Source organism: Mustela nigripes, chromosome 6, assembly GCF_022355385.1.
Source record: "Mustela nigripes isolate SB6536 chromosome 6, MUSNIG.SB6536, whole genome shotgun sequence".
NCBI lineage: Eukaryota > Metazoa > Chordata > Mammalia > Carnivora > Mustelidae > Mustela > Mustela nigripes.
In genome coordinates this window covers 26,916,907-26,935,147 of record NC_081562.1, presented here as the reverse complement: position 1 = coordinate 26,935,147, position 18,241 = coordinate 26,916,907, and the positions used below count along the sequence as shown (strand labels likewise).

The 18,241-nt window shown below is 40.6% G+C and overlaps 1 long non-coding RNA gene across 5 annotated transcripts in view; it reads right to left on the bottom strand.

Annotated features, from left to right (window-relative positions):
* Positions 1–18,241, bottom strand: part of LOC132019365 (uncharacterized) — a 209,840-nt gene that overhangs the window by 52,644 nt on the left and 138,955 nt on the right. For all 5 annotated transcript variants that reach the window (XR_009404746.1, XR_009404745.1, XR_009404742.1 and 2 more), the window contains one exon: positions 2,481–2,789. This is a non-coding gene — a long non-coding RNA (uncharacterized LOC132019365). The remainder of the gene's footprint in view (positions 1–2,480; positions 2,790–18,241) is intronic.

Here is an 18,241-nt window from a genome sequence, read left to right as displayed (position 1 = left end):
CCAGGTTTGAGGGAGGAAGAACAAGTAATTTTTCACTGTGGTGTTCAGGCTGGATCTGTTTCTGTTTAGGTCATCAGATAAGACTTGCACACCACTCACTAAGTCACAAGACCAAACAAAGCTTAATTTAATGTAACCCAGGACTGCAGTGGCCTTCTTCGTGGTCACATCACATAGGTGACTCAAACCAGATTTATTTTCAAATAAAATCTCTCTGCCTTTGTCACACATATTATTGCTAAGCCATGTCACACCCTGAAAATGTGCCATTGGTGCTCTGGATGCAAATACAGTTCCTCCCCTTTATCCCTGTTACATTTAATTCACAGTCATGGCATATCATGCAAAGCCTTGACTATTTTTATACTTTTTTGTTGCTATTAATGAGCATATTAATGTGAGATAATCAAGAAACTATACCACCTGCAGAACTTACCTTCCTCTTTTTTAAAAAAATCAGATGGGCATTGGTCTATCTTGTCTATCATCTTCTCTCCCATAAACACAACTTGTCATGATTCCCTCAACTCTGGAGTGTAATTTCTTTAGGCAGCAAAATGGACTAGTTTGAACATCTGTAATGTCACTCATCTTAAATGTCACCATTTCCTTTTTATCAAAGCTTGCTCCGTACTCTTCAGCTCAAGGATCATTCTATTTTGTATATTCAGTGTATGTGGGAGGCTGACTATGTTCTAGGCACTGAAAAGTTACAGACAAATCTGTGCCCTGACTTTCAGGAAGCTTTCAGCTTATTGGAGAAAACCAATTGGCAAACAGATAAATTACAATACAATGTAGCAATTGGGAGTCAAAATATCTTATATGATAGAGAAACTCTATTGACTCATGTAAACAAAAGGTCTGGAGGTTAGACAGACTTCAGGCATGGCTTGATTAAGTATCTACCAGTGGTTTGCTGGAAAGTATGTAACAACTGACTCTCTGGAGAACAAAGCCTTGATCTGTAGTGTTCGCCCATTTCCATGTTGTCAGTATCCCGCCACACCTATTTCAGGCCACCAGCATATGGTCACTGAACACAGACTAGAAAGAGATGTGCATAGTCACCTGCAGTCTGACACAGGCTCTCTCCAGCACACTGTTGCCACCTTCATTTTGCCACAAGTTTCTTAATTCTTCCATTCCATATGCCAGTTTTGCCCTCAGGAGCCAACTAGCAACTATACACTCTCTTGCCGGTGTCTAATGGAGGAGAACAAGCTTCTCTTTCCTTAACCATCAAGAACTTTCTGACCTCCCTGGAAATAATCACTGCACCCAAAAAATGTTACCCCCAACTGGCTTGGCCTTGGAAATGTGTTTAAATAAGGAACACTATCTGCCTCCCAAGGCTCTTCACTTCACCCACCAAGTATTCCTTGTTGGATAGAACTGTCACCAAAACCACATAAGACAAGAATATAGCTTGTTTCTGTTAGTCCATTTTAGTGGCTACACCAACCAGATTTCTCTTTCAGGATGGATGCTGTCATCCCGTACTGCTAGGAGTGATCACTGGTGATGGTTCATAAGTGAGTTCCTCTGCAGGCATTGCCCTAGCTGAAAGGAGCTGTCTGCCCCTTTTGGGAAGAAACTGCCTCTAATGGCTGGTCAGTGAGTGGGTACAAGAGCCTGGCCCTGCCTCAATTCAGACCTCTCAGACTTCTCAGAAGGGACATCCCAGATCCAGAGCGCCCCTAGAGGATCAGAGGCAGCCTTTGTTGCAAACATACAACAGGTGAACCTCTCCCACTGCTCCACTGGATTTCCCTCTCTCTGTTACATGCTGCCTGTGCCCCTTCCCCACTAACTCTTCTGCATCCAAATCTCAGTGTCTATTTCCAGGGAATACCAGCTCCAGTGCCCATCTCATAACCAGTCACTGGGGTACTCTTGACAAATCAAGAGTCCTCACTAAAGCCTGCCCCGCTGTGGGGGAGGGTTTGAATGGATCCTAAGGAATACCACCAGCACTGTCTACTACACAATACAACATCCTGAGTGATATAAAAGACACACAGGCAATATCTTGATCCAACAAAGGCTGTACTGTAGGTGCTAAGAAAAAAGAACACAGCCCCCAACACCCACAAATAATCACAGCTGGACCCTAATAGTAACACAAGCTGGTCTGACGCTCATAACCAGGCCATTTTGTTCTCCTGCTGCGCAGAAACAGTCTTTAAGGACACCAATCTCAGATAAACTTACTCTGAACTATGATAAAATGCAACAAAACAAGCTCACTGCATAAGTCTGTCTATGCAAAGACAAAATCAAGGTCCCCCCATAAAATCCAATCATAGAATTGTCCTTGCTCTCTGGCGGTTTCCCATCTAGAGCAGATTCTTGATTTCTTAGGCCCTCCCCAAATCAACCAAGCAAAGCCCAAATCTTATAATACGTTCTCCATAACGTTCTGTTATGGAGATGCCCCATGGAGTATGTTTCCCTCTGACAATGAAAAACAGACCCACCTTGTTTCACTGCTGGCATGTCCCTGGTGGTCTTGGCTGAAGGGCAGGGACAGCACTCAATAAGCACGTGTGGGTGAATGAGTGTAGAGATGACAGAGCCAATCCTCTTTCAGGGGATGCTTCAGAGAGGAGGTGACCTTGGAGTTGGTTCTTGAAGGAGGACTGGGCTTTGCCAAGCAACCAGAATCAGAAAATCCTTTCCAGGCAAAGGAAGTGGCATGTGCAAAGGTCGGTAGCACAAAAATGAGGATGATGAATCCATGTGTGGGGGGTTTGGGGAGGAGCAGGTCCTTGTATGTCCACTTGATCCTGTTGACAAAGAGGATAGAGAAGTTGGAGGTAAAGAGCTCTAAATTTGAAATGTGCCTAAAAGGAGAATTACCTGAGTAGACATAAGCAATTTTCCCCCCCTAGGTTTTCCCCCTGCCTCCATTTTTTTTTTTTTTTTTTTTCTTAAATATGGAGTGGGGTGGGGAGGGAGGGTAAGATACTTGCCTTTGTTGAATCAAAACTGCATATTCTGAGTTCTCCCAATTTCCTTAATTTTAAATTTAAGGCACATGCCTGGCAACCTCAAGCCCTCTATTCCCTAATTATCATGAATTCTGAGATCTGAAAGTTGGGGCCAACAGTGTTAAGTCCTGGTATGAATCCAAAAGCCCAAGAACAAGGGGCACAAATGTCGGAGGGCAGAAGAAGATGTTTCACCTCAAGCAAAGAGCAAATTTGCCCTTCTTCTGCCCTTTTGCTCTCAGTGGACCCTGAATGGATTGGATGACGCTTACTTGCATAGGATAAGGAGATCTTCATTCAGTCTCCTGATTCAAAGGCTAATCTCTTCCAGAAACATCCTCACAGACACACCCAGAAATAACATTTTGCCAGCTATCTGGATACCCTGTAGCCCAGTTAAGTGGGCATGTAAAATTAGTCATCACACCTTGCAGATGGGTCATGAGAGCACAGTACTGTGTAAGTGTTTGTTAATTATGGGTCTTTTGAAAATGACATAGCTGGTAAATTGAAGCAGACTGAAATGCCTACAGTCTTATAAGCCCTCCTTAGTGCCACCCTGGACCACAATTAGAGAAAATTTTGTGTCTATTTGGGAAATTCATGTTTTCATATTTTTACTACACGAGTATCGATAAGCCACGTAAGGTAGGTATTCTTCTGTACTTTCAGACATAAGTAACATCACGGTGCGTGTCATTTCATGATGTGCTCTTTCCACTCAATACTATGTCTTGGGATCCAGACTTTCTGTTAATATATGTAAAACTCATAGAACTGTGCCAGTAAACATGTATTAACCATGATTTTCCAAACTGTTTTAAAGATTGATTGATCGATTGATTGATTTACGAGAGTGAGCAGAGACAGCACATAAGGGGGGGTTACAGAGTGGCGGGGGGAGGAAGAGGGAGAAGCAGACTTTCTGCTGCCAAGGAGCCAGATGAGGGCCCCGGGATCATCACCTTAGCTAAAGGCAGACAAGACACTTAACTGGCTAAGCCACCCAGGCACCCCTATTTTACTAATTATTAATATGTGGATTTAGATCATTCCTTGTAATCACTTTATAGTAACTGAACATTAATTATACTATATTTTGTTTATTTCCAATTTTTTGCAACTATAAAGAATACCCCATGGAATATGCTTCATCATATTCATACATTCACAAGTTTGTACTTAATGAAAAGTGGGTTGTAAGGAGAATGCATTTTAAATTTTGCTAGCTATTGTCAAATTGCTCCCCAAAATGTCTGTAACCATTAGTTCTTATAATCAATGTATGAGAATCCCTACTTTTCTAGATCTTTGCCTAACACTGTGTCAAATTTTTCAATCTGTCCACTAATATATTTTTAGTTCCTGTTCGCTAATAAGTGAGATAGGACTTTTTTCCTATGTTTATTGGCCATTTGGGGATGTAACATTTTCTGGGGTCAAGGAACCCCTTTGAGACTCTCCTTTAGAAAAATGCACATGAATACTCACACCACACTTTGTACACATATGAAGGGGCTTCATAGAGCCCCTAATGACCATCCACAGACTCCTCAGAGCAGAGACTCTCGAACTGTTAGTGGATGTAAGAACCACGTGGGAAGCTTGTTCAAGCACAGAATCCCACGACCCATTTTTGCACACCCTAACTCAGGGTGTCTGGGTAGAGTCCAAAGAGTTGTTACAGATGACAATTTTAAGAAAGACAGTTGTAAGGGTTCCTGGATTCCCTGGAAGAAAGCCTATCTGTGCTTTCCAAAATGTCCCCTTTTCCTATAGCTATGAAACAAAGGATAGAGTCACTAAATTTAATATACAAAAGCTGTAACTTGCCTTCAAACTGACACTCTTGCTACTTTCAAATCTGGAGCTACAGCCTGTAGCCTCTCATCGAGTTGGCTAGGAGGGTGGGTGAAATGATGAAGAAATGGGGTTACGTGTGATGCAAAGAAAGACACGAGCAAAGGAGAAATTTTAGGAAATGCTAAGCTATGCAGACAAGGGTACATAAAAAGCATCTCCCTACTAAATATGAACAGCTTGTGTTTGGAATGTCTTGTATTACTAATTTTAATACACAAGCAAACTCATTTTTTATCTGTTAGATACTTTTTAAAATTTATTTTTGTTGTTGTTGTTAGATACTTTAAAGATTCTCTTATGAAAAGAAGGAAACGAAGTGTTCCCTCCCAGATCTAAATTCACATATGTGACTATTATAAGATGAAGAAAATTGATTGCCTCAGCTGCAAATATGTTTTCTGTTTAAAAGCCTAGTACTCAGGAAGCCATGAACCAAAGAGCTTGCAGAACATTTTGAGAGCAGTTGAGCATCCTTTTGGTATGACGATGATGTTACACTGATACATTTCTCCCCTCTCTTTTTCAGGCCAGCAGGTTTCAAGAGAGAATTAATCCTTGTTTTTAACCAAGTCACACGCAAATGCACTTCTCTCTGAGCTGTTCAAAGGCCAGCATCCTCTTGAACCTTCCATCTAATTCGGTTCTACAAATGATGCCAGGAACGAGAATCTGGATCCGGTTCTAGGACTTTAGAATGACTCACTGGTTAACTTTGTCCAGGACCAACAGCAAAATGACTCAGTTGCTCTGTCTATGAAAGTGAGGCAGTGATGCTGGCTGCCTGCCTCCCACAAAGGGATGAAGGAAGGCCAGGCTTGGGGGGGGGGGGGGCATTATATGGGTGGGGAAGAGGAGGGTGCTAAAGAAGAACTGGAAGATCGTGGAGGGGGCAAACCTGGCCCAGAACTGAAAGAAATCTGTGAGTAGGGTGTTCTATAAACAACGGGGAAATCAAATGAAGTCAACTCCCATCCGTTGTCCTTCTGGAGACTAGCTTTCTATTTTCATAGGTAATTCATTGGGTTCAGAAAGCCCAGGCTTTCAGAAATTTTCTGATACCCATTATCTTGTTCATTTGGCCATACATTATTTCTCATACTATTAGATTTTCCAATCTAGACTGTATGTTCATTAAACATGGGAATTATGATTGATATATAGGTATACATATATGTATACCCAAGATTAAATGCCTGGAACTCTCAATATAAATACTGTGTGTATTTAGCGAATGAATTCTCACACAGGGAATAAAATAAAACACACACACATACGAACACACACACCAGCATTTTCCCCCCAGGATTCAAGCCAGGCGAAAGAACAAGTTTGGGGTTGGGGGGGATGTGCTGGGAAGACATTTCTACTTACATATTCATTCCTGCCTGTATTATTTATGATATAGACACATCTGCAGTAATGGAGACCAAGTAACCATGACTTAAACAGAATTTATTCTCTCTCATATAATGTGGCTGCTCCATAGAGTCCAAACTCGAGTTCCTTCCACCTTTCTTAGGGTGTTATTCTCATCTGCATGATCCAGGTAGCTCACCACAACATCCACATCCTGGCTGAGTAGGAAAAGAAAGGAAAGCACATCTTTCCTTGCAAGAACACCACTCCTCACAGCCCTTTGGCTAGAACTCAGTCACATGACCACATGCCTAGCTGCATGGGAGCTTGGGAAATGTAGTCCATATTCTGACAAGCCAAAGGTCCAACTAAAAATCACTGTCCTCTAACCAAAAAAAAAAAAAAAAAAAAAAAAGTGGGGGGGATGAATATTGAGGCAATTAGCCATCTCTGTCACACTGTCCAGCATCAAAAAAAAAAAAAAAACAAAAGTAAAAACACGTGGATTTCCTAAATTGCTGGAAAAAAGCCCCAGTGGACTCAGAAGTAGCTGGCACTAGCTGCTATCATGAGTGTCCCAATCTACCTGCGGTCATTCCAGCTGTTCCTTCAGGGAAAAAGATCATTCTCAACTTTCCATACTTGCCTTTTAAAAGCCTTCACTTTCTTGTATTAATCTCTGATACTCTCAAACTTTCTTTCCTATGTCAAATTTGGGTTTTCATACAACAGATAAAATTTCATGTTTTTTGACCACTAGGGCAGGCAAAGCCGACTTTGATTACTGTGTATACAAGACTAGAAAATTAATGCATTTGGTGTGAAATCAGGGATCTGCCTGCCTTCCGCTTGGAAAATAAGAACAAAAAGCCAGTGAGCATGCCCAGAGTGGTCATGATCAGACAACCTTCTAGTCATAAAAATTAAAGTAACCGTATAATAGTTAAAATCTAGGGACTTCCCTCTACTTGCAGATGAGATGCTGTATGACTCAGGAATTGCTTAATAAAGCCAAATAGATTTTCAAATAAGAAAAAAATAGTTAAAATCTACTGAGGACTTATTTTCTGCCAAGTGCTTTATCTGCATTATCTTACTTTGAATGCTAAAATTAAAAATAAGTTGAGGAGGGTGGTACTTTTACTATCTTCATTTTCAGCTGAGGAAACTGGGCTTAAGAGAGTTAAGTAACTTGCCCATGCTACCCAGCTACCAAGTGACAGAGCCTGGACTTGAACTCCAGAATCTAACACTAGTATTAATATCTTTAACCACTGAGCATACTGCTATGCTGGGGGAATAGAAAACTGTGAGTAGTGTCCCATGCAACCTTCCTGCCAACATTACAGGCATAGCTATAGACCCCGTCAATCACTCTCTCTGCAAGTATGGGGTGGGTGACCTAAGCAAGAAAACAGAAGTTCCAACCTTTAGTATTTAAGAAGTTATCTTAGAAAATTAAAGCCTCCATAAAGCCTTTGTACAGTGAAAAAATTCAGAAAAACTTTAAATATATTAAAATAGTTCTACATTTGATAATTTTCTTCTGTCATTATTAGTATCCACAAAGTCTAAGGCTATTCCAAATGTGAGACCAACAAACTACTCTTTTGTAGCATTTGCTGCTATTGTAACTTACCATGTAATAATTTAAGTCTACCTCATTGGTGGAGAGTGGACTCCAGGAAGATACGTCCCTGGCTTTACTCCCAAATTCAGAACAGAATGGGTGTCCAATAGTTATTTATTGAGTAAATCAACCTTTTCCTTCAAAATATCCCTTTAGCATTATTTGCAACCTATTAGAAATAGTTAATATAAATATTATAATTATATTATCAGATGTTGCTGTGCTTCAAAATTTGATACTAAGAACTTGTGCTATAAAAAGTTTTGCTTAATCCATGTTAACTTATCACAGGAATTTAATATCCCCCTGACTTGTGTGTGTCTGTGTTCCCTGTGGACTTTCATTTCTATTAATAAGTTTGTTTACTGGACTACTTTTTGCCCCCAACGTTTTGTGTGGTTGGTTTTAAATTTGACACCAGTGGATACGAAGGAGTCAAGTCATTAAGATCTCAGAATGCTTCAGAACACGGTAATTAAGCTCTAAGAAGAATGACCCCAGGATCCATCTGCCCTTAATAAATTCCTTCTCCTAGTTATATTGGTTTCTCCCAGAAATTTCAGGTGAAAATTCCTGAATTATTTTTGCCCTGGAATTCTTATTCTTCATCACCTAGGCAGACAAGATTCCTATTAAATTTACACAGATACTGAAAACTGAAAGGACTTGACTTCCTGGGGGGTTTTTAGTGGTTGCCCTCTCAAATGCATGTTTGTTTTATTGCTTCCTTTTTTGAACAAGCCCTCTCTCCACATCTAGCTCCTACTCCAGATTTTCAGCAGCAGGATTATAAAGAACTGGGCATTTCCCAGGTGAGAACTGTCCATGGCTTTAAATATATCATGTGGGCCCTTAGTCTCTGAAAGGATAAAAGCACCAGGGTCCGTGAGGTTAAATCAAGGGCTCCTCAGGAAACATTCACCAGAAGAAAACATGCAGACTGGCTTGCTGGTTTTCTTCCAGATGCTTCCCCCCCTCCCCAAATTTTTATTTTGAAAGTTATCAAGGCTTTAGAAAAGTTGAAAGAACAGTTTAATGAATAGCTATGAATATCTTGTATAGGTTAAAGTTATTGGCATTGTCCATGTTCCAAATGCTCCAAAGAACATTTTCTTTCTCTTTATACATCTATAAAGTTATGGATATAAATGTACACATTTATATATTTTTTACAGGAACCATGTGAAAGTAAGTTGCAGAACTGATAATACCTCACCCCTAAATATTTACATCGTATTGCCTAAAAAAAACAAGAATATTCTCCTACATAGCCACAATACCATTGTCATACCCAAGACATGTATCGTAAATTCAATAATATTATATAATACACAGTCCACAATCACATTTCCCTAGTCATCCCATACATAATATGCTTTATTGTTGGGCTTTTTACTTCTTCTTCCTTTTTTTTTTGATGGGCAGGGCTCCCCATATTCATTCATTTAGTTATCATGTATATTTAGTCTCTTTTAATCTAAACGTACATACCTCCAGCCCTGACCTTTTTGTTTTGCTTTGTCTTCCAAGTTTTTTGAAGAGTCCAGGGTAGTTGTCTTGTGGAACATACCATATTCTAAATTAATCCGATTGTTTCCCTGTGAATCAATTCCGCATAAGCGATTTTTGCAAGTATAATACTTTCTAATGCTGTTCCCATGAACTTTGAACAAACTCCAACACAAGGATTTTTATCAAGGGCTGAACGATCAGATTCAAAAGATTAAGGGGGAAAAAAATAAGATTTAACATATACTGCTTTGAACAGAGGGTGAGATGTCCAAAGCAAGATGAAAAATGGGGCATCCAAAATTTGTGTCCAAGGTTGGTACTAACTTATGTGTTTGAAAAGGGCCCTTGTCATGTGAAATCTAACAACCTTTGTGAAATCATCAGGACTCAGATTAGGGTAGAGTCAGCCTCTGCCCTTGCAAAGTGGATAATGACTCATTTGGTATAATTTCAGGAAGGCAGAAGGTCACTCTGTCCCATTCAGCTACACTACCTCTATTGTGTTAGCAGTGATTCCCATCTACTATTATTAATCATCAAGCCCTTTAGTGAATAGCTACTACATGTCAGGCCTTGTACTTAGTGTTTTACGGATCTCTATCTCCCATGTTATAGATGGGAAACTGAGGCTTAGTGATAAAATTTCATCAAGAGTCAAAGCAGTATATTTGAGATTTGAATCAAAATCTGTCTCACTAATTAAAGCCCCATAATCTCATGTTCTACCTGGTGCTCCTCTCTTCTCCAATCTTACCTCATTTACCAGATAGCTTTGTCTTCTTTCTCTAGCCCATACACTGCACTAAGCAACCAACAGCAGCATTTTATGCCAATAGGTCCTTCTAGATATTAAACTATTATTGTTTTTGCCATGTCTACTTTGTGCTAGGCTTCTTGTTGAATGCTTTTCATACATTTCCTCTCACCAAGAACCACATAAAGAAAGTATATATTAATAATATCCCGTGATCACTCAACTAGTAAATAGTAGAGTGGAGACCTAAACCAGATCTGGCTAGAGGCCCAAGCTCCCAACCAAGATACTTTTCTGCCTGGCTGTAGGAATAACATGGCCACCATGAACAATACAATGGCACAGAGACTTGCAAATAGTCATAAAGGCCAAAACACTGATTCATTAAGCTCTGAACTCCTCTGCCCCCATACTTTCAGGAGCACAACTCCAAAAGTGCCTCCCAGAACATTCCCCTAAATGGGCCATGGGCTCATCTGCTCCTGGGAGCAAATCACTACACAAGACTCCTCCCCAACAGAAAAAAATATTACTCCTCCTACATCCAGCAAGGGCCAGGAGCCAAAATACTACTAGCAGGAAGAACCTACACATTCTACCTCTATTTGAATTTCCTCCTACACAAACACATCGAGATGATTTGGTCTAATAAAAAAAGATGTTTCCCAGCAGCTATAGAGAGCAAATGTCCCAAACTAAAACTCAGAACACAGTCTGACTACAATTGCTATGCCTTTAGCAAGGATATCCCAAGAAACGAATGAACAAATAAAACATCAGCTTAGCCAAAAGCATCCAACCTGTTCTTCAGTGCTTTTACTGGGCAGAAAGTCCAGAATGTGAGGCTGGGGTTACTTCCCAAGGTGCATATACTTGTCTTTGCGTATCCTTGTGCAAAGGACCACTGTGCCTCACCCAAGATGCACCTCTCTACCATGGCTGATAGGACCTAGAAGGACGTCGAGGAAAGGAGAGTGAGGCAGGGAAGGGAGGAAAACCACTACAGGGGTGCATTATAGAGCTGGCTTCTGCTTGGAATCAAGCATGACCGGTTGCTCCCTCTCCCAGAACCATCTTCTGACAGGCCACATGAGGGAATGCATTTAGGACTGGCTCCAGAGAGAGGAAGAGAGAAGAAGTTATCCACTGACTCCCATTCCCCCTTGGCCAAAGGTTTTCTCCATGAGGTGTTGATTCCTCCTCACTTCCCAGTTGCTTTACACAGGCACTGGGCAGGTCGGCATCAGCAGGGAATCCCCAGCGTGGAAGATGAGAGACACCTGGAAAACAGGCCTTTGTCAGGGTGCACCAGTACAAAAGTCAGTGGGAGCCCAAGCACAAAAGAGACAAAACAAATAAGCAGAGGCTCATGGGTCCGGTGAGTCTGAGAGCACCTGAAGTGGCTCCTAAGAGGACATCCCTGTCCTCTCAGCACAATGTCAGGCTTCCCACTGGACGTTTCCATGGGAGTGTCTGATGTGAACCATCACGTGGTCAAGAGAAGTTTTCCTCCTTCCCCACTCCAACAGGCTCCTCCTTCATCTTCCCTTTTTTGGCCAACAGCATCTTAATCCAACTGGTTGCCAGGCTAAAATTCAAAGAGTTACCATGGGATCTTCTCATTTCCTCACCACACTGCCAGTACAGTATGTAGTGTTGGCTCTAGCTACAAAACATATCTGGTCCCATTCCCAATCCAGTCCCTTCTCTGTGTCCACACTATAACCAGCCTAACCCATCTGCCACCAGATACCAGGTGGGCTCTTCTAGACTAACCGGCTGGTCCCCCTGTCTCCACAATACAATCTCCATACAGCTAGAGCCAGACTGAGCCTTTTTTTTTTTAAAATATTGCATTATTTAAAAAAAAAAAAAAAACAAGCAAACAAACTTCAAACCTGTACAAAGTAGAAATAATAGTAAATCAAGCCCCAGTTCAACAAGTATTCAATCACAGCCAATACTGTTTCATCTAACCTCTAATTTTAAGGAAAATCTCAGATATCATATCATTTGATACATAATGATACAGTTTTACCTATGTTTGCATCCTTCAAAATAGGAACTTATAGGCGCCTGGGTGGCTCAGTGGGTTAAGCCCCTGCCTTCAGCTCAGGTCATGATCCCAGGGTCCTGGGATCGAGTCCCGCATCAGGCTCTCTGCTCAGCAAGGAGCCTGCTTCCTCCTCTCTCTCTCTGCCTGCCTCTCTGCCTACTTGTGATCTCCCTTTGTCAAATAAAAAATTAAATAAAATATTTTTTTAAAAATAGGAACTTATATTTTTTAAAGATTTTATTTATTTATTTGACAGACAGAGATCACAAGTAGTCAGAGAGGAAGGCAGAGAGAGAGGAGGAAGCAGACTCCCTGAGCAGAGAGCCCAATGCGGGGCTTGATTCCAGCACCCTGGGATCATGACCTGAGCCGAAGGCAGAGGCTTAACCCACTGAGCCACCCAGGCGCCCCCAAAATAGGAACTTTAAAAGAAATAACTATATCCAGGGAAAGATCAATAAAAATTGCAAACAATTGGTTTAAGAACCCTAACTACATAACATTATAGGGCGCTCTTTATAAAGGTAAAGCAGATCACGTCCCTTCCTTGCTGAAAACCTTCCAGTGGCTTCCCATCATGCTTTGTATAAACAAAGCCAAACTCTTTATTAATGTCCATAAGATTCGACCTTACATGACCTCTGCCAGCCAGGCTCTCTCTGTCCACTGCATGCCAACCACACTGGCCTTCTTTGTGTTCTGCAAATGCCCCATGTCTGTTCCTCCCCAAGAGCCCTTAGTTGATCTCTCTGCCTAGAAGGCTCATCCCTGTCATCTTCCTATGCTTGGCTCCTTCTTGTCATTGAGGTCTCAGCTTACATAGAACATCTCTTGTCACCAGTCTCAAGTAGCCATGCAGTCATTACCACATTACCCTCTTGTAATTCTCTCCATAGTCCTTTGCCCATGACATTTCCGGTGTGCCCTGGTCAGGTTTACACTTATTGTCAAGTGTGGCTATTAATAGAAACTTGCTGGCTCTCAAATGTGGGCAACAGATTTTATGGTCACCTTATTTACAAGAATCTTATTTTTGTTGGACTATTGTCTATCTCCTCCTACAAGGATATGTGGTCTGTAGCATACATTCTCTGTGCCTCTGAGCTCTCATCTGACTATTTCTCCACTGTATCCACAGTGCTTGGCACTGGAAAGTCTTGAGGAAGGAAGAAGGAGAGAAGGAACAGAGTGAGGGTATAGGAGGGTGGGAGGGAAATCTCAGGCTCCAACTTTCCAGTTCCTGGTTCAAATCATTCTTTGTATTCTGTCCTTGGCTTCCATAATCTTCTATGAATGTTCCTATTTTGCTTAACATAGATAGAACAGATTTCTGTGACTTAACAGCCAAGTAACTCCTGAGAGTGGCTAATTTCTTTCAAGAAATTACTCCTTTTCACCTTTCTAATATATTTTCTTCCAGTCAATTGTTCTGTTTAATTTTAGAAAAACGATTATAGGAGCCATAGGTATGGATAGAATGATTATATCTCCCCCTCAAAGTTTATATGTTGAAATCCTGACCCCCAGTACAATGGTATTAGGAGGCAGAGCCTTTGGGAGGTGAGTAGGTCATGAGAGTGGATCCTTCATGCATAAGATTAGTCCTGTATAAAAGGGACCCAGAGAGTTCTCTTACCCCCCTGCTGTGTGAGGACACAAGAAGAAGACAGCTGTCTATGAACTAGGCAGAGAACTCTGACCAAAAACCTAATCTGCCAGCACTGTGATCTTACATTTCCCAGCCCCCAGAACTGTAAGAAATAAATGTCTGTTGTTATAAGCCACCCAGTCTATGGTATTCTGTTATGGCAGGCAGAACTGACTAAGATGGCCTTCCTTCTCAAACAAAGAAAATCCACAAAACTATTTTCCTTAACCATAAGCCATTGAGAAGTTTGGAATTGCAAACAAGCGGTCTAAACAAAATGAATCATTTCTACTCCACAAACTACCATAAATATCAGTGACATTGGCAATAAAACTTCAGATCCTGATTATGCATAGGCCCATTTTTACAAAAACATTTCAGTAAAAAAGATAGTACATCGTCAAAACAGCAATAAATCCTTGAAATAAGACCCAGGCTTTTTTTCACTCAAGCTGGTATAAAGCCTATGTATGCCATTGCTTTCAGTTCACCCCCTTTCAGAAAATTCAAGCTTTAAATAATCACTGTAAAATTAAAGCCATTCTGTAAGGAAAAGAATGGTAGGAGCCTTCGTTCTGACAGAATTGTAATTCTGTCAGAAATTGTAATTGTTGGCTTACAATCTGGTTGCATATATAAAAATCAAGCCTTGGTCTTGCGTTTTGTTTTGTTTTCTAATAGAAATGGTGGGGGCTAGGGGTTGTCTTGAACTTCAGATGATAACTAATGATAAAAATGTTGGTTTCCAGCATACAATATTAAGAAAAGTTTAATAAATTCACTTCCCAAGTAATAGTAGCTGTTTTTGAATAAAGAATGAGGTTACTAACCCTTGGAGGGGACGACAGAGTTCTACTGAAGAAATGTGCCTCGGACCACCTCCCCTTCAACCTCAGATCTACTTTCTTTTCCTGACAAAATAGGAAAAATGAGTTTTAGCAACAAAAAAAAAAAACACAGAGGGCCTTACTAATGGCACATACCACACCCTCCAACAGTGAGCCCACTCTCAAGAGAGGTAAGTGCCTTTTCTGTGGGAAAGGTGCTACAAGTTCACTCATTTCCTGAAAATTTACTGCCCTGATCCATGACTTGGGTGTACGGTGGTGAATAAAAGAGGCAAAACCCCTGCCTTCTGGAGCTCGCAGTCTTATGGTACCCTCAGAACTAACATTGCTCTAGCACCAGCCTATGCCATTTCCCTACAGAGGCAGCATGACATACTCTGGTGTCCATCAGAAAGCCTGGATTCAAATCCTCACTTTACAACTTAGGAGCTCTGTGATCTCAGGCAAGGTACTTAATTTCCCTATGCCTCAGTTTCCTCATAGCTTTGCTGGGAGGATTAAACTACTATAGCAGTTGGGGTGCCTGGGTGGCTCAGTGGTTAAGTGTCTGCCTTCAGCTCAGGTCATGATCCCAGCCTCCTGGGATCAAGCCCCACATCAGGCTCCCTACTTGGCAGGAAGCCTGCTTCACCCTCTCCCACTTTCCCTGCTTATATTTCCTCTCTCACTGTCTTTCTCTCTGTCAAATAAATAAATAAAATATTTTTTAAAAACAACCTACTATAGCAGTTAACAGCATAATGCAATTAGATGAGTATCTGACACAGAATAAGCTATAGAAGAGAGCGTTCCATTTCTATTATTATCCCTGCAAAGGGTGGGATTCATTTGGAAAACTTAATCAATGAATGTTATGCACCCAAACATCCCTGACCAGTTTCCTGGTAGCCAGACCCTTTTTCCTCCAGACAGGAATTAGGAAGTTTCTTATCTGAAAAAAAAGTGAATGGCTCCAGAAAAAAAGACCTCCATAGAATGGCATTTGGAAGTTTCCCAGCATTTGAGCCAACTCTCTGCCAATCACCCTAAAACAACTACCATCAGGCAGTAAGCCCCACCCAGGTCAGAAGCATTCCCCACTCTGTGTTAATAACAGGGAGACCTTTAAAAATAGAGAGATGCCAAGAAAAACAAACAGATAATGGCATCTCAGAGTAAATAAAGAAAAGATAGGAAACTGAAAAGAACTCTAATCTTTGGAAAGATTAAGGAAGATAATTGCATCCATAAAACAGCATCAAAATGCTATGGAAAAAAAAAAGAAGAACAGAGAACAAGAGTTCTTACAAAATTAAAAATAGAATCGCTAAAATTGAAAATTCAATAGAACCATTGGAAAATTATGTATATGTATACATATAATATGTATATATATATACATATTTTTTAAGACTTTATTTATTTACCTGGCAGAGAGAGGGAGAGAGAGCAAGAGAGCACAAGCAGGGGAAGAGATTCATGGGTACACGAACATTGGACTTGAAATGACACAGATTGGGTTTTCCAGGCTCAGGGATGACGCTTCCAGTGAGGCAAGAGTCACATGTGTCAGAACACTTGTTGGCTTACAATATGGTTGTCACCTCAGCCAAAATGGTGACATCAGGTTTTTTTAATGGTTTTTGTCATTGCATGCTGTGTAAAATGACAATGATTACTATTAAATTAAGGATGATAATTAAGTACCCACACACCAAAATGTAAAATAAAAAAGATGGCTAGCACAAGAGAAAAGATAAAATATATAAAATATCAATCCAGGTCAAATATCTGATGGGAGTTCCAGAAAGAAAAAGCAGAGAGCATAAAATTACTGAAAAAAAAGAACTAAAGAAATTCTCCCAGAGCTCGAAGACCATGAACTTTCAGGTTGAGAGAAATTAGCACAAAAGAAAAAAGCTAGACAAAAAAAAACAGCATCATGAAATTCCAAAACACCAGACATAAAAGAGAAGAAATATAATCCTTACCTCAAACCAGACATCAAAATTGATGCCAAGTAGATTATAGATTTAACTATGTAAGTCAAAACTTGAAATCTTTTGGAAAAGAATATAGCATATCTTTAGATATGGAGAAGATAGAGAAGCACTTTTTAAATAAGTGTCTAAGTTTATAACTTATGAAGAAAAAAGACAACACGTTTGCATAAAGTAAATATAAAACTTCTACTTCATCAGATGAGACTATGTCAAAGACTGCCTAGGTGTTCACTTATCCTTCTGTCTCTTCCTACACACAGTCAGACTTCATTTCTTAGCCTCACCAACAGCAAGATGTAGCCACGTGTTATAGATGTGGACACCAAAAAGAGTAAATTTTATTGTATGCAAATAAAAAGAAACGCATAAAAGCTCAAAAAAAAAAATTAAAAAGATGTAGCCATATGACTGTATACTGGCCAGTGAAATGCATTCATTTAGGACAAGATACCCTCCATCACTTTAACTATATCTGGCTTATAGTATTTTCATATTTTCAGCATTTCTGAGGGTTCAAGACATCTATTTAAGAAGCACTGGCTTTGGACTCAGCACAGACAGGTAGAGCAGACAGAGTGTACTGCTTTGTGGTTAAGGACATCCCTCTAGAGCCTCTCAGCTCTGCCAGCTACTAGCCTTGTGACCTTAGGCAATCTACTTCACTTTTCTGTGGCTTATTTCCTTCATTCATAAAATGCAGGGCATAACAAGGACAGGGCCTACCACATGTAAGCATGTAAAGTTTCAATAATATTTAGTAAGCTTTCAAATATCTTCTATTAGGTTTTTTTTTTTTTTTTTTTTTTTTTTTTGAGAGAGAGAGAGTTTGGGCATGTGATCCTGAATGGCAGAGGGGCAGAGGGAGAAGGAGAGAGAATCTTAAACAAGGTGCACACTTAGCATGATGTCTTACACAGGGCTTGATCTCATGATCCTGAGGTCATGACCTGAGCTGAAAACCAAGAGTTGGACGCTTAACCGACTGAGCCACCCAGGTTCCCCTCTCCTATTGCATTTTTTAAAAAGATTTTACTTATTTTTATTTTTGTGAGAGAAAGAGAGCATGACGGGGGCTGGGGGGAGAGTATGGAGTGGGGAAGGGCATAGGGAGAAGCAGACTCTTCACTGAGCAGGGAGCCAGACGTGGGACTCAATCCCAGGATCCTGGGATCAGGACCTGAGCTGAAGGCAGACATTTAACCAACTGACTACCCAGGCACACTCCTACTACATTTTTAAAGAAGGATTTAATCATGGGACACCTGAGTCGGTTAAGTAACTCCCTTCAGCTCAGGTCATGACCTCACAATCCAGGTATCGAGTCCCACATCAGGCTCCTTGCTCAGCGGGGAGTCTGCTTTTCCCTCTGCCTCAGCTCCTCCCCACCCCACCCCCCTGCTTATGCTCTCTTTCTCACTCTGTCAAATAATAATAGTAAAAATTATTATTATTATTATTATTAATGAAAAGGACTTAATCCACAATATGAGTGCCAAAATGGGAAGGAACTAATTACTAAAGCAGTAAGATGACTTTTCCTCTGCCTAGGGAGTGCCTGACACATAATGGGTGCTCAATAAGCATTACTGAATGAACAAA